Source organism: Ursus maritimus, assembly GCF_017311325.1.
Source record: "Ursus maritimus isolate PB19 chromosome X unlocalized genomic scaffold, ASM1731132v1 scaffold_X1, whole genome shotgun sequence".
NCBI classification, from domain to species: domain Eukaryota; kingdom Metazoa; phylum Chordata; class Mammalia; order Carnivora; family Ursidae; genus Ursus; species Ursus maritimus.
In genome coordinates, this window is record NW_024423319.1 from 96988582 (window position 1) to 97006793 (window position 18212).

General features: G+C 36.6%; 1 protein-coding gene and 1 non-coding gene across 2 annotated transcripts in view; both read left to right on the forward strand.

Moving 5' to 3' along the window:
* DMD (dystrophin) overlaps nt 1–18212 on the forward strand; it is a 1667815-nt gene that overhangs the window by 85933 nt on the left and 1563670 nt on the right. The window lies entirely within an intron of this gene.
* On the forward strand, nt 11294–11412 carry LOC121103780. The gene has a single exon (XR_005836046.1). It is a non-coding gene; the product is annotated as a 5S ribosomal RNA (ribosomal RNA).

Sequence of the window (18212 nt, forward strand, 5' to 3'; positions counted from 1 at the left end):
TGGGTGTTATATGCAAATAATGAATCATGGAACACTACATAAAAAACTAAGGATATACTGTATGGTGACTAAATAACATAATAAAAAATTATTAAAAAAGATAAAGATCTAAAGGATGAGTTTTGGTACTAGCTTGTGGTGTAGAGGGAGAAAGTGGATTCTTGAAGTGGGGGGGAATACAGGTGAGGATGCAAAGGTGTTCAAGGCAGAGAGAAGCCTGAGCTTAAGTGAATGTGAGAAACGAAGGTTTGGGTGATTGGAATGCCAACTGCCAGAGGAAGAGTGGCGTGGGATTGGGATGCTGAGGTCCATGGGGTTTGGAGCAAGTCATACTCAGTTTTCATCAACTGTGACGATAATGAGAATCAAGACGTGATTTAGTAGGCAGTATAGAAGAGAATGTTCTGTATTTTAACTGTTTTTAATATGAATATACTTAGTTGCATTCTAAATATTAAATGGTTTGCCATATATTTAAGAAGGCAAAGGGTATTGGTGAAAATTGAGGATCTCTCGGAATTAGCCTGTTCATTCAGGAATGCTTCCGTATATATTAACAGTACCTTAGTTTCCCAAATTTTCTCCTAACTGCTGAGGTCATAACCACTTTCTCTTCTTATTCTTTCTTTGCTCCCTTTCCCCACATCATATGAGCAAGGCTGTACACTTCTCTGTGTTTCTAAAACTTCACACATGGAAGAAACACAAGTATTTGATTTATAGCACTCTATTGTAAATTATCATATAAACTGTCATGTTGTTAAAGACCATACCAAGTAGGGATTATGTATGTTTCTTGATTTATTTCTAAAATAAGTAGATTTTTCTTCTTTCCAAATGTAAATCAGATTTTCCTTCACTTCATACTAAAATATGAGAAATTTTCTCACTTTTCTGAGAATTACATTTTAATTTTTATAATTAGTTAAATTTATCTTTTAATGAGAAGAAACTTGATCTTTCTCAAGGGTGAATAGAGATTGAAAATGACAGAAATGATAATATCTTCTGGATCTAATGACATGTTACTTTTCATAGGGTCCATGATTAATATAAAATTAGCAATATACATGATTTTCCTCTAGTGGGAAAAAATTCATAACTGTTTTTAATGTTGTAACTCACAGCTAGATCAGCAAGCATTTGTGAGTGTCTTCTATGTATGGAGAACTATATTAGTTTTCTTGGGGTAAAAATGAAAATTAAGGAAGGATCCTGTCTTTTAATCTCACAAGAAGGCTCACAGTCGCATTTAAAAAAGATCAATGAACTGTATGTAAATACCTATGTCATAATATAACATATTATGATTTAATGATTCAAATAACAGTTACAATTGCTAATTCCTAATGTTTAATCTTTTTGGTATAGGTGGTACTAGACACAATTTTTTAAGTTAACTTTGCAAATTTGTCTTTATGATGAACCATAATATTCATAAATGCTCATTATTTAGTCAATAAGTTTTTTTTGGCTGTTAATAGGTTGCCATTTCATTGTTATTTTATAGATAAAATAAATTTTTAGTTATTTTTGCTTTATTGTCTACCTTAGTTATTGCCACCTTGGATAGATTAAATCAAGTGGAAACCCAAAAGCTTCAGTTTAGCAAAGATCTTCAAATATTGTCCTAAAGGTGTTAAGAACTTGAAATATTGGCCATTTGCATTTCATTGCCTTCTATTCTCTTTCCATTTTCTTAAGAAAATGCTAATAAGAAATGTAATCTTTGCAGGCAGAAAGCGGGGAAAAACAGGTAATTTACAAACTGTTTAATAACCCTGTGAGCAATTGAGTGTTGACCATATAAATTCTAAATAATATCATTATTATACCCAGGTTGGCTGTTAAAAAGTCATAAAGGAAAGAAATCTTAGACATCTATTTTCTAGATAAGTATTGGAGTAGAGCTCTTATCATTGCATACTATTTAGTTGGGGAGACAGAGTTTTATTTAATTAAGTGATTCATTAGTGTATTGGATTCCTGCCAGATTATTTCATCATGGTTTGTCAAATGATAATTTCACAAGTGTCAGTGACAATCAAGATGTTGGACATTCGTTTTCTCTTTTCCCATCTCTTGAGTCACAATTCTCAAAGGATGGATATTACGGTGATTCAGTCACACCTTAGACTAACTCTTACATTTACTAATCAGCCTACTTAATTTGAAAAAAAAAAATCTCATACCCGTAGTACATAAAATAACAAGCGTATTCCTTCCCTGCATTGGCCTCTCATGTTTAGGTCCTTGAGGCATCTAGGACCTAATGGGGCATTTGCTATGTAGGTCCCAAATGGGAGAAAAGTTTCTCTTAGTCACTTCATTACATCAAACAGTCTAGTTAGCACCCATAGTGGGAAGAAGGAAGTACTCGTGTGTTGTGCTTCAGGCAAAGTAGCTAATCTGAGCGCTGTGAAGGATTCGAAGGAAGTGACTTGATGCTTGGTCTTCACAGTGACTGACTTAATTGTCTTCTTGCATCACAGAACATGTCCAATTTGTTCACATGTATAAGCTCTATTACTTTAAGGGAGCAATTTTTGAATAAGAATTCAGCTGCCTATATTATACTTGTCCTGTCCACACCCATTAATACTGTGTTTTATTTATTTATTTTTCTATGTTTCCTTGTTTCTTTTTCATTATTTTTTTAATTGAAGTGTAATTAACATACACTGTTGTATTAGTTTCAGATATACAATGTAATAAAACATTTTATACATTTCTCAGTGCTCATCAAGATAAGTGTGCTCTTTGTCCCTTTTGTCTATTCCACCCATTTCCCCAACCACTTCCCTCTGTCAACCACCAATTTGTTCTCTGTATTTGTCTTTTTTTTGTCTCTTTTACTTTGTTCATTTGTTTGGTTTTAAATTCCACATGTGAGTGAAATCGTATGTCTGATTTATTTCACTTAGCATTATTCTCTCTAGCTCCATCCATGTTTTCGCAAGTGGAAATATTTCTTTTTTAGTGGCTCAGCTTTTTATTTTGGTGTAGTCCCAGTAATTTAATTTCTTTTCCTATACGTAGTAATATATATATGAATACGGTAACATGTACATACAGTATGCATATGATCATATGTACATATATGTGTATATAGTATGCATGTGTATACATATATGTACATGTGTACATATATATACACACATACATACATACCACATCTTTATCCATTCATCTATCAATGGATACTAGGGTTGCTTCTATATCTTGCCTATTATAAATGCTGCTGTAAACACAGGGGTGCATATATCTTTTCAAATTAGTATTTTAATTTCTTTGGGTAAATAACCAGTAGTAGAATTACTGGATCGTATGGTTATTCCATTTTTAACTTTCTGAGGAACCTCCATACTGTTTTCCACAGTGGCTGCAGCAGGTTTGCATTCCCACCAACAGTGCGTGAGACTTTTTGGCCATCCGTATGTCTTCTTTGGAAAAATGTCTATTCAGGTCCTCTGCCTATTTTATAATGGGATTATTTGTGGGTTTTTTTGGTGTTGAGTTTTATAAGTTCTTTATGAATTTTGGATATTAACCGCTTATCGGGTATGTCATTTGCAAACATCTTCTCCTATTCAGTAGGTTGCCAATAGTTTAATTTTGCCTTTTTGTTCCCTTGCCAGAGGATGCATATATAGGAAAATGTTTCTGTGGCTGAGGCTTATGTTAAGGAAATAACTGCCTATGATTCCTTCTATGAATCTTATGGTTTTAGGTCTCATATTCAGGTATTTAATCCATTTTGTGTTTATTTTTGTGTGTGGTATGAGAAAGTGGTCTAGTTTCATTCTTTTGCATGTAGCTGTCCGGTTTTCCTGACACCATTTGTTGAAGAGACTGTCTTTTCCCCATCATATATATTCTTGCCTTGTTTGTTGTAGATTAATTGGCCATAAAAGTTTGGGTTTATTTCTGGACTCTCTGTCCCATTGATATTTGTGTCTATTTTTGTGCCAGTACCGTATTGTTTTGATTACTGTAGCTTTGTAGTGTATTTTGAAATCTGGGATTGTGGTAATTCCAGCTTTGCTCTTCTTTTTCAGGAGTGCTTTGGTTATTTGGAGCCTTTCGTGGTTCCATACAAATTTTAGGATTGTTTTAGTGCTGTAAAAAAATGTTGGTATTTTGATAGAGATCACATTAAATCTGTAGATTGCTTTGGGTAGTATGGATGTTATAACAATATCAGTTCTTCCAGTCCATGAGCATGGAATTCCATTTGTGTAATCTTCAATTTCCTTTATGTTAATAAGAGAGAGAATAAAAACCATACAATCATCTCAATAGTTGCAGAAAAAGCATTTGACAAAGTACAATATCCATTCTTGAAAAAAAAAACTCTCAACAAAAAGTGAGTTTAGAAGGAATATACCTCAACACAGTAGAGGCCATATATGAAAAACTCACAGCTAACATCATACCAAATGGTGAAAAAATGAGAGCTTTTCCTCTAAGGTAAGGAACGATAACAAGGATATCTGCTCTCCGCTTTTATTCAATACAGTAGTGGAAGTCCTAGCCACAACAAAGAGATAAGAAAAAGAAAAAAAGGCAATCCAAATTGGTAGGGAAGAAGTAAAACGTTCACTAATTGCTGATGACATGATACCATATACAGAAAACCCTAAAGACTCCACCAAGAAGCTATTAGAACTGATAAATGAATTCAGTGAAGTTGTAGGATACAAAATCAATATACGGAAATTTGTTGCATTTCTATGCACTAATAATGAAGTAGCAGAGACATTAAGAAAACAATCCCATTTACAATTGCCCCCCAAAGAATAGAATACCTAGGAATAAACTTAACCAAAGAGGTAAAAGATTCTGAAAACTGATAGTCTGTTTTAAACCATGGGTTGGTAGCTACTTGATTTACCTCATAACATCCTTCATTGTTTGAGTGATCAGTCTTAATTTTTCTTAAATGATACATTTAAGGCATGGGTTTACCTAACCCTAAGACTCTTTTCAACATGTGTATTCTAAAGTTGTATAGATTTAGTTGTTAAAATCACAATCATTGAGCCTGGGTTCAAACTCTGGCTGATTCTGCTATTTTATGTAAATTTGTTAAACTCTGGTCCTCAGTGTGCTTAATTGTATAACACGATTAATAACTCCAGTGTCAGAATTTTCCTTTAAGGATAAAAATGAAACATGTTATATTTGCTATTGTGCTTAGCACATAATAAATTCCCAACAAATGGTAACTTTTTCTAGTATTAAAAGCTCTTCAAAGCTTAAATGCAGCTGTATGCGTTTGTGTCACCTAACCAGTCACCTTCTCTATTTTTTTCTGGGCCGCTACTGTCCTCTCAGACTTTAGTCTGCATTAGAATTATCTGGAGAGATGGTTAAAACAGATTCCTAGGCCTCACCCTCAGAGATTTTGATTTAGTAGTTCTGGGAAGTGAGGTCAAAATTCTCTTTCCAACAAGCTCACAGATAAGGCTGATGCTTCTTGTTCTCCAGCCATAGTTGAGTAGCTCTGCCTTAGAGCAGTGGTAGAAAATTGGCTAATTGTGAGAATACCCCAGGAAGCTTCTAAAAATATATAAATTTCCCAAATATACTGAATAAAAAATTCTCAAACATCGGTGTCCATCAGAACCATGTGGAGGGCTTGTTAAAACCCGGATTACTGGGTCTGACCCCTAGAGTTATGGATCAGCGAGATTTGGGGATGGACCAGAGATTCTGTATTTCTAACAAGTTCCCAGGTAATGCTGATGCTGATCTCAACGCACAGTTTGAGAAACAGCCTGCCTTCGACCACTGCTTCTTAACTCATTTTTGGATCCGTTTGAGATTTTGCTGGGTATTGTAGATCTTTAAAAAAAAAAAAAGAACAACATAGTTTGCATACATTTTCCAGTTTTCATGTATCCCCGGAAGCCCATCCATGATTTGTATATGGAATCTTACTGTCTTTAGGTAGAACCTTGGAGTAACATAGCCCAGGTTAGGAACGCAACCCCGTGGAGCTATTTGAAACTGTGTCTAAACATATCCATATTTTTTTACCCAAAAGACTTTTTACCCCTACCAATATACCAGACCAAAACATGTTAGTATCTGTATAAAGAGAAATAGTTTTCAATCTAAAAATTAAGATTGATTGTCACCATTTGTTAGAATACAATTTGTAGATTTGGTGAAAGAAGTAGGTAATTCCAAAAATATTTTTAAGTAATAATTTTAAGATTTTATAAATTCGTGTTTGTGTTGTCTACTCATCTCTTATTTTACACTCTTTGATGCTAGCTCTGTGTTGTTTCTTTCTCTTGGAGGCAAACTTTTTCTTAATAAAATTAATAGGCTACAGAATTATATAGCCTATTAACTTTAGTAGAAAACAACCTTGAAAATCTTAGACTATATTACTTACATTATATGATTATATTATTTATACAGATCATGATCACAGTGAGAGATTGCTTTGTAAATAACTACATTATTACTTTAAACACTTATGAAATTATGAATATATTGAGGAAAGTTTTTTTTAAATAGAAATAAAAAAGCACTGCCTCACTTGGTCCAATAATAGAAACACGAGTATATTCACATGCTTTTATTTCTGAAAGTACATTTGTGGCTTATAGCCAAGAATCCACTTCATTGAAGGGAGCATTTGACAGGCGGTATTGAAGTTGTAAACACTTTGAACTCATTACAGTGTCTCACCATAGGAACTGTACTGTCATTGAGGACTCCCTGTCTGCAAAACCATCATTTCAACAATTATTTTTACCTTTGCCTGGACATATTTCTTTGTACTTTAAGGCATTTCAAAAGACAAGAGAAAGATGGAAGCTAAGGTGGCTATAGGGATTTCCTGAGTTCTGTGAGTGCTATGTTGATACAGAGCAAGATCAGAAACTTGGATATATATGTTTCAACTTAGAATGTTGGTTGATCATCATGATAATAAAGAATTTTCATGAGGGTGAACATTTGAAGTTACAAAAAGAATTGTAGGGTTACTCATTCATGGGCTGAACAAACGTTTTTCTTCTAACTTTTCTTTCTTGCCAACTACATTTTAGACCAAAGACGACTGAGATTGCTACCTCTAATACATTATGAAACAAAGCTAATGAAGAGTGATTGTTAACCTACACTAGACCTCATTGAAATTCACATACATACAGGGCTCATGCAGGTACCATCACTGCATGAAACAGCCAAGTTTCATGGCTGTGTCCACATGGATCTGGAAAACTTGACCCACGGTCACACGTGGCACATCTCTATTAGTTCCCTGCTCTTAATGAGCCAGTGATCTGGATGGGAATCTATTCTAAATTCTGACATGTTTTAGGAAGAAAAATAATGATTTGGAGACTGGTAATGTTCATCCAGATAAGAGATGATTATATCCCAAAGTAGGGTAGTGACATGGTAGATGGAGAAGATTGAGTGGGTTGGAGAGGATTGATAGATGGGACTTAATGAATGATTTGGTATGACTGAGTAGGGAGGTGAAGTATGCCAGGATTTCTATGCTAATATTCTAGGCAAGTGAGTAGGAAACCCAGGTGGAATAAGGTTTGGGGAGGAGGTAGAGGGAATGAGTTCAGTCAATAGGTCTCATTTAATATGGGTGTGATAAAATGTCTACTTGGCCATTGTGTATATGAATATGAAGCTTAGGGAGATTTTGGCTGATAAATACACAGAGAGTAGATAATCTTTAGCATAATTAGCAGTTGAACCCATGGAAGAATATGTCTGAGAAGATGATATGAAAATCATACAGCCCCAGGGAGACCAAGAAGGATAGGACACAGAGGTAGGGGGTTGATCATGAAATGAGTACTTAAGTACTAAATGCCACCAAAAAATTGACTAAGATATTGATTAGAATCATTTATTGGAGTCAGCATGTTGGAAGTTTTGGTGACATTCCAAAGAGCAACTTTAGCAGAATAGGGAAAAATTATGAGAATAGATTGTCCTTTCTAGAAGATACTTGCTGAAAAGATTAAGAAATGGGTTGTAGCGTAGAGGAGAGCTGAATAGCTCTGAGACATTTTTAAGCTTTCAGAGAGGGTTTAAAGATGGAGATGTGGGCCTTAAATTGATTTGGTGTGTTTATGAAGGCAGGGTGAATTGTCTGTCTTACCACTCCCTGTCCTGTGCCTAGTGGGTGCATGGCACATATTTTATTGCCCTGTATATACCATGCATAGTGTGAGGCACTAGAGGAAACACAGTGCCTATCCCCACCGAACAAGCTGGAGTAAGGAGACTCACTACTCCGTAAATACTTTATACAGTTGTGATTGGTATTACCTAAGAGAAGTACAAGGTACTATGACAGCTTATCGTAGATAGAAGCTATCTTCATCTTGCGGGAACATGGAGAGCTTTGCAGAAAAAGTAATGTTCGGTGTGTCATTTCACTTCATTACTGAGGTCAAAATGGAATTGTTCCATTCTTCACAAACTAAACATATTCAACAGAATCTTTTAAAACTCTGTGCTTTCCTCTCTTGGACAGATCTCTGGCATTCAGGAGAATTGGAGCTTGCATTTACTACTTCAGGGCCAACAACATTCTAACCCTCGAGGGTAGACTTTTAACCAGAAAGGATAAAAAATAAGGGCCACTTCTAGATTTTGGCTTAACTATCAGTGTCCCTAATAGCTATAATAAAATAATAGTTTAAATTTATACCTCTGTGATTTTTTGATTACTTCATGCTCATGGTTTATTTGGGACATAATGCTAGGAAAGATGAATTGGAGAGTGGGGAAGTGAGACAAGGAAGGGAAAGGAAGCCAGTAAAGAGTGTATTTTAAGAGGTACTGTGGTGGGCACCTGGGGCTCAGTCCCATTGGTGAATTGTGGGAAACAGTGTGGGACACTGACCTCAGAATTATTTTATGAAGAGATGAGGAAGCTGGGGAATTTATACCTCCATTTTTGGTGGTCATTGGTTGAGGGATCCTGGTAGAGGGCATGCATTCAGTTGTTGGCGTTTGTGGTCTGTCATGTGCATTCAGGAAGAATGGACTCCAGTGGGCAAAGAGATGTAGGAGCTGGCAGGTGGAAGCTGGATTAGCATGCACTGGAATGCTAAAGACTGAAGCAAGACAGACAGGGTACCATTAGCATGGTTTGACTCTCTGTTTTGCCATTTATACTAGCAGTATGACCTCGTGTAATTTACATATCCTCTCTGAGCCTCAGGTTCTTCATCTGTAAAATGGGGATGATAATGTTAACTGCATCATGGGATTATAATGATAATTAAATGAATTATTAAATCTATCAGGTTTACAGATGAGAAAATGGAAGCTCAGAAAAGGTTACTTATCCAGTATCACATGGATTTTTTTTTTAAAGATTTTATTTATTTATTTATTTGACAGAGGTAGAGACAGCCAGCGAGAGAGGGAACACAAGCAGGGGGAGTGGGAGAGGAAGAAGCAGGCTCCCAGCAGAAGAGCCTGACGTGGGGCTCGATCCCAGAACACGGGGATCACGCCCTGAGCCAAAGGCAGACGCTTAACAACTGAGCCACCCAGGCGCCCCACATGGATTCCTTGAGCTTTGATTCTTTCCCTTCGCCTATTTATCTTATGTCCACTGCTCAGTGTCTTTCTTGCTGGTGTCCTTATAAGTTTGTCCCTACTTTAATAGTGTTTGGGTGTAATTCTTGAATCCTTTTTCCCATTTACTCCCTTTCTTAACCCATGGGATTGTCCTGACAAGCTACTCAGCTGGGTGTGAGAATATTTCCACACCCTTTCCAATATTTCAGACTGTGGTCTTGCCCACTGCTAAAATTATATTATTACCTCCAAGTCTTCTCTGCCTACCAGCTATTCTCCTTATCTATGAGATGTCATGAGCAATGATATTTGCATTTTCTCCATAATATTGACGTTGGCACCTGATCACTTGTCCTACTCCTTGTTCTAATGGAATCCTTAGGCTTTTCTGACCTATGCTGATTCTGTTGGTGTTCACATTCTGATGGGAACAAAGAATCTTTAATAAAATACAGTTGACCCTTGAACAATACAGGGTTAGGGCTGTTGACCCCCTCATGCAGTTCATAATCTGTGCATAACTTTTGACTCCTCCAAAGCTTAATTGCTAATAGCCTCCTGTTGATTGGAAGCCTTACTCATAACTTGGACAGTTGATTAACACGTATTTTATATATGTATTATATACTGTATTCTTAAAGTAAGCTAGATAAAAGAAAATGTTATTAAGAAAATAATAAGGAAGAGAAAATATATTTATGTACTGTATTTATATAAAAAATCTGTGTATATGTAGACACACACAGTTCAAACCTGTGTTGTTCGAGGGTCAAATGTATTGGCTCTCTCTTAGAATTGAATAAATGTATTATTCTTTTCTCTTGAAAAAACTAAAAGATAATTTGATTGTGTCATAATTGTGGTATGATGTAAGCCAGAAGGAGTAGCAAAAGTACTGGAATGGAGAGTTCTATTACTAAAAGGCGGTAGATGGTAGCCACCCAGCTGGGTCATCATGCTGGTCTGAGAGTGGCCAGGCACAGTAGGCTTAGCTAGAGCATCAAAGACCAGGGCATTGAACAGATCATTGGTTGGGGTTGAGTCCGATCAAGAGAGGGGTCACTTGACACGGAATGAGTTCTAAAAATGTAGTAGCATAGAATTGAAGGGGCTTCAACGTGGGCTTGACACGTTTATTTTGAAAGTTCTGGGCTAGTCATCTTTTAAGAAGTTTTATTGAGATATAATTCACATATCATTCATAATTCACCTATTTAAAATGTAGAATTCATTGTTTTTACTATATTCACAGTACTATGCAACCAAATCTTTTGTGGGTGTTCTACCTATTGGAGATATAGTAAATACATGAACTTCTCTCTCGTGCACTTCTGTACAAATATAGAAGGGTTTGCATGCAGTTTCAGAGGATTAACGGGCCCCTCTAAAACCCATCATTTTGCCCAGTATTACTATGCTTTTAGCCAAACTTTATGTATATTGAAGGGGCCATTCTTTCTGGTTTTACAATCTAGCAGACATGTAAAGTGGTTGAAAATACTGTAGATTCATGATAATCAACTTGGGTGATGATATCCCATTAAGGAAAACAATATATATGATAAATCTGGCTCCCATTATTTTAGGATTTATTATTTGGAAGAGGGAAAAAAGGCTTTGGTATCTTTAGAGTGGGTGACAAGTATTTGAAAAAAACATGAGATTTTTGAAAATCTGGAGGCCAATTGTAGATATTTAGATACTACATTTAGTCTACGGCCATACCACCCTGAACACGCTCGATCTCGTCTGATCTTGGAAGCTAAGTAGGGTCGGGCCTGGTTAGTACTTGGATGGGAGACTGCGTGGGAATACCGGGTGCTGTAGGCTTTTCTCCTTAGATACTACATTGATCATTGCATGAAGACTTATTTTGACCTAGAAATGTCAGTGCTGTTGCCTTACAAAGAATCATGATTCTTTATTGTATCATTTTATTTTAAAAAGTGAAATAAATATAGTAGCAATATTTGTACAGTGAATTTTAAGAAGAAATTTTTTTTCTTAATTATAATTATTACCAATTCTGTTACACTAGGACATTGAGCATAGAGCACCAGTCTCTTTCTTAACACATACAAGAATTATTTTTTTAAAATATTTTATTTATTTATTTGAGGGAGAGCAGGAGAGCACAAGCAGGGGGAACAGCAGGCAGAGGGAGAGGGAGAAGCAGGCTCCCCACTGTGCAGAGAGCCCAATGTGGGGCTTGATCCCAGGACCGTGGGGCTTGATCCCAGGACCCTGGGATCATTACCTGAGCCAAAGGCAGACACTTAACCAACTGAGCCACCCGGGCGCCCACGAGAATTATTTTTTAAGGGCTATCAAATATACTAATGTGTCTCTGCACACACATGTACACATACACATGTACCCATGCAGATGCTCCTACAAACCCTCGCACAAGAGCATCATCTACTAAAAAAGCCCAAGTTTTAGAATCAGACAGAACTTGGTTTGAACCTCGGAGCATCTATTTAGTCACTGTGTGATGTAAGGCATGCTATAGAAACACTTGGGAATTCATTGCTAACCTTGTGATCATAAGTCTTACCAGCAAGATGATGAAAAGGATCAGAAATAATGTGTGATTATAACTTAAAACGCTATGCTAGATATGGTAAGAGATCAAGAGGTAGTGAATGCACACACACAATTGTCTAGGTAGAAAGTCTACTAAGATTTTATCCCCTGGAGAAAATGAGATTTGAGGCAAAATCTAATGCCATAGACTTTATGCTTTTCTGTTATTTGGTTCTTTTAATAATTATATATTACCCTGCTATAATAATAATAATAATAATAATAATAATAATAATAACAAAAATAATAACAGACTAAGTAAGAAAGTGGAAATTCCCCTCAAGTCCCTACTCCCAGAAATAAATAGTTAATATTTGGTAATAATGTTATCTCTCTCTTGTATATTCATGTAAAGATATTTCTCTTTCTTCTGACTTTTGAGAAATACTGATTCTTCTGTCTTTCACAGATACCTTAAATCTCTCCCTTTTAGTAAGCCCCTTCTCTTTTAACATAAAACCAATCCCTTCTCAGTACCATCCTCCCAGTCCAAGGCAAATCAGGATAGGCTAGCTTATATGTTTATAACAAAAATCCTGATGTCCTAGGGACTGAAAACAGTGGAGTATTTCCTCACCAACCTTCATGTCATTGTGGGCTGGTAGGGCTTTCAGTTCATTGTGGTCTCTGTGAAGACTCAGATTGATGGAGAGGTCATCTTAACACAAACATTGAGAACATGTTTAACCGTGTGATAGTTCATAAAACTTCTGGGTAGAAGTGGCACATGTCACTTGTGTTGACATTTCGTTTGATGCAGCAAGTCATGTGGCCACAACTAAGTTCAAGTGGGCAGAGTAAAAGATGCTTTCAAGAGCTACAGTGAAATAATGGAACTTCAGTGAATAGACTTAGTGATGACCAGATCCTTTAATGCAGGGATTCTCATACTTGAGCATGCATCAGAATAACGTAGATGTTGATTAAAACACAGAATGTTGGGCCACATGCCCAGAGTTTCTAATCCTATAGGTCTAAAGCAGGACCAGATAAGTTGCCTTTTTAGCAAATTCCCGGTGATGCTGATGCTTTGGGTCTGGGGACCACACTATGAGAACCACTGTCCTATTTAAAAGCACTCCTCATATTATTCCCCCATTTAAATACTTCAACAGTGTCACTTAAACTGTCCACGATCACATGTCAATCACATATTTCTCAATTTTCCAAATTTATCTGAATATTTATCTCAGTGTCCAACCTTCAGTTTATCATCTCCTGAAATATCTCTAGGCTTTCTCTTCCCCTGGCGTAGTTTAATTAATGTGTCCTCCAAAGAGATCTTTTCTGAATTGTTCTAGCTTGAAATATTCCCTGTGCCTTTTGCAGAGTAGCTCATACCTTTCCACTGGAAGCGATCACGTGTCGTGTATTCTGGAAATCCCGTACTTGTGTTTCCTCTCCCATCTTGATAGGCTGCTTTAAGGCACCATCTGTCTTACAGCAGTTTACACAAAGTGAGTGTTGAAACACTTAAGATGTTATTTTTCTTTTCTTCATTTCTGATTCTGACCTATTCAGGTAAGCGGAGACTCAGCCGTATGACCAAGTTCAAATCACCACCCTTGTCTGAGAAGCTGTATGAGTGATAGCACAGCACAGGTCCTGGAGCTAGACTGCCTGGTTCAAAGCCACCTTAACCACTTTTTAGCTGTGTTGAATTTGCAAATGTCTTAATATCCCTCTGGCTCCTTTGCCTCATTGAGAAAATGAAGGTGACAATTATATTAATGCCATAGAGCTCTAATGAGGGCTAAATGAATTGTTTGAATTGAAATATTTAGAGCAGAGCCTGGGGAGTTGTGAGCACCCAGTTACTGTTAGCCATTATCATTGCCGAATATCGGGAATGTGTCCTCTGTACCAAATTTCCCTATTACCTATTGCCCTGTAATCCCTGGAAAGCTGACTTCTCCCTCATTCCTTCTATCAAAACTGTTTTCTCAACGGTCACTAATTAAATTATAATTGAACTTATAATTTTACACCCCTCCTTGTGAGAGATTTACGTCTATGAATTTGGGACAGCTTATCAATATGACATTCCTTCTGTCTCTATCTTCCTCTCTATTTCTGTCCACATCTCTTCCTGTATCTGATCTATCATCTACTTCTGTATCATAGTTCTTATTCTGCTCTGTTGACTAGCCTTCTTTATGTTACTGTGGATGTTTTCTAAATCCTCTCTTATCCTCTGTATGTTCTCCTGTCTGTGGAAGCTTCCATTCTCTTAGTTTCACTTCCATGCCATTGACATTCAAATCAACATTACCAGTTCTCCTCTCTCTTACCAGCAGTGTAAGAAAAGAAACTTGGTCAGTTTGCTAAAACAGCTGGTATTTAATGTGAGCTTATTACGTGCCAGACACGTTACCTGCAATTTCTTATTGAAGCCTTTTAACTGTGTTAAGGGTAGACACTGTTAATCCACGTGTACTGGATAGAAGCGAGGTCTTGAGGAAAGATAAAGGACTTTTCCCATACCATACAGATACCCAGTAGGAAGTGGAGACTGGATTTGGATCCAAGAGTGTTTGACTTCGGAGCCCGAACACTTTCTTATTTTAGAATATCTGCATAGATTCTTTCCCTTCATCAATGACTAATGATTTTAAGAGCAGGAATGATTGTCTGAGATAAAGTCCATCACCCCAAATCAAGCTCATGTTTATTCTTTTTTTTTAAAGATTTTATTTATTTGAGAGAGATTAAAAGAGAAAGAGGGAGAGAGCACGAGCGGGGGGGGGGGCAGAGTGAGAGGGAGAAGCAGGCTCCCCGCTAAGCAGGGAGCCTCATGCAGGACTCAATCCCAGGACCCTGGAATCATGACCTGAGCTGAGGGCAGATGCTTCACTGACTGAGCCACCCAGGTGCCCAAGCTCATGTTTATTCTTGTATCAGTGACATTATTGGGTACCCAGAAGACAAAGTTCAAACTTCTAACCAAGTCATTGAAAGCCTTTTATGATCTTGGCTTAATCAGATTTATTTCTCAGTTTTGCCCACATTTTACTTGAGCTCAAATAAAATTGACTTAATTTCAATTTCTGAAAGGTCTCCAAGGTTTCACTTCTCTAGGCCCAATTTAAGCAGTTATTAACTCCATGTGATACCTGTACTGACTTTCCTACCTATGGTTTAATTTTCCTAAAGTTCTTGTTATATCAGATGCCTGATCAAATATTTTGACTTCTGATATTCCTACTGCTGGACCTCATTCCTACTCTTTTTCTACTAATGGCTGAAAATTTTTTCTTCGTTCCATATGCAAGTCTATTCAATATATTGCCTCCAAACTGTTACTGAAGCACTAGTTTAATCATGTGGCTTCTCTTTTCAAAAATACATAGTGGTATTCCATTACCTATATTAAAAATTCCAAACTTAGTAGTTACAAATATTTTTCATTGTCTTTCTAGCCTCTATCCTTTTTTCTAGGCTTATCTGTTACTACTCTTAAGCATTATTCACAGGCAGGCTTCTTACCATTTCACATATACGGGTATCTTTAAAAAGTTTTTTAAAATTTAATTTGAGATATAATTGATATATAATATATTAGCTTCAGGTGTACAATGTAATGATTCAATACTTGTATATACTGCAAAGTGAACACTACAGTAAGTCTAGTTAACATCCATCACCTCACATAGTTACAATTGTGTGTGTGTGTGCGTGTGTTTGTGATGAGAACTAATTGTCAAACGCAATTTAACTTTTCTCTTGTCTGGGACGCCCTTCTTCTATCCTACAACTCTAAAACTTGATCCTGTTCATGCACTTCATCTTTTCCATGAAACCTCAAAATACTTTTGGGGCCTACTTTGGTCTTCTCTGATACATTTTAACTATCATGGGTTGAATCAGATATTTGCACATTTGTTTCAAACCTCTTGAAATTTTAACATGTGTACGTGATGACTGAGGTTTCCCAAAGCCAAATATGATTTAACCAGCTACACCTTCAGTCAGAATGTTAAGTGTGGGTCCAGGACTATGTTCATATAGAGCAGAGGCTGTGCTGTACGTACTTTTGTTTTGCCATTGTGCCCAGAAAATTGTTTACTATAGAGTAGGTACTATGATGAATGTTTAAAAAATGTTGATTGGCTTGCTAAAATGACTTGCCTGTCCTAGATAGAAAAGTTAAGTGAATGGCACACTTACTTAATTACTGAAGAAATAACCAGAAAATATAATTTTCTGAGCTCCTTAGAATGAAAAGTACTTTGTGAGAGATTACCACAAAGATACAACTCTTCCTCTTAATAATTATGATCCTCTGTTAAACTTGAAATACTTCTTTTTAGCAGGAACTGAAAGAAAGGGGATCTGCCGGGATGATGTTTGAAACTAGTGGAAATGTTAAAGGTGGATTTTTTTTTTTTTTGAGGAATTACGTTAAGAGATAGAACGATACCATAAATGCTCTTGGAGAATCATTCAGCATGCAAAGCTATCACAGATCAGTTTTTGAAATGAGATGGAATGTAAATATATAGACAAGTGAGCCAAAATACTCATTAAAAAAGTTGAAGTGCTAGATTCATGCTTGAGCTTGTGCCAGAAGACTAAGTATTTGGCACATCTAGTTTCCCCTATAACAGCGCTTGCTACAAAGTATTGAGTTTACCTGCTTACATGTGTGTCTCTTTTGCTAGAATCTAAGCTCCATAAAGAAATTATCTATTGAGTCTTTTGTTCGCAGTTGTGCCCTAGCACTTACTTCAGCACCTAGAAAATGGCAGGCATTTGGTAAATACTTCTTTTTTTTTTTTTTTGAATTTATTTTTTTTTAATTATTTTTTTTTATAATGATTTTTTATTATGTTAGTCACCATACAGTACATCCCCGGTTTTCGATGTAAGGCTCGATGATTCATTAGTTGTGTATAACACCCAGTGCACCATGCAATATGTGCCCTCCTTACTACCCATCACCGGTCTATCCCATTCCCCCACCCCCCTCCCCTCTGTAGCCCTCAGTTTGTTTCTCAAACTCAATACACGAGAAACAAATAAACAAATCAAAAAATGGGCAGAAGATATGAACAGACACTTTTCCAATGAAGACATACAAATGGCTAACAGACACATGAAAAAATGTTCAAAATCATTAGCCATCAAGGAAATTCAAATCAAAACCACACTGAGATACCACCTTACGCCAGTTAGAATGGCAAAAATAGACAAGGCAAGAAACAACAATTGTTGGAGAGGATGTGGAGAAAGGGGATCCCTCCTACATTGTTGGTGGGAATGCAAGTTGGTACAACCACTCTGGAAAACCGTGTGGAGGTCCCTTAAAAAGTTAAAAATTGAGCTACCCTATGATCCAGCCATTGCACTACTGGGTGTTTACCCCAAAGATACAGACGTAGTGAAGAGAAGGGCCATATGCACCCCAATGTTCATAGCAGCAATGTCCACAATAGCTAAATCGTGGAAGGAGCCGAGATGCCCTGCAACAGATGATTGGATTAAGAAGTTGTGGTCCATATATACAATGGAATATTACTCAGCAATCAGAAAGAATGAGTTCTCAACATTTGCTACAACATGGACGGCACTGGAGGAGATAATGCTTAGTGAAATAAGTCAAACAGAGAAAAACAACTATCATATGATTTCTCTCATCTATGGAACATAAGAACTAGAATGATCAGTAGGGGAAGAAAGGGATAAAGAAAGGGGGGGTAATCAGAAGGGGGAATGAAACTATGAGAAACAAACTGGTAAATACTTCTTGAGTGAATAAATAAGTAAAAGGATTTCAGTTTGGTAAAAAATCAAAGTGGACTATCAAAGTATTTAGGTAATTATGGTCAAGGTCAGGCTTTCTGCAATTTAAGAACTGGAGAAAGGGAAGGGAGATGAAAAATGACGAAAGAAAGCTAAGAAAGCTAAGAATAAACAGTTTCAACAATTTCATTTTTATTCTTAAAGTTTCCCTGAATTCATCTCTGTAGAGTTCTTTATTCCATCTACTTCACAGATTTTTTTTTTTAAAGAGGAGTAAATCAAATACCGTATTTGGAAAAGAG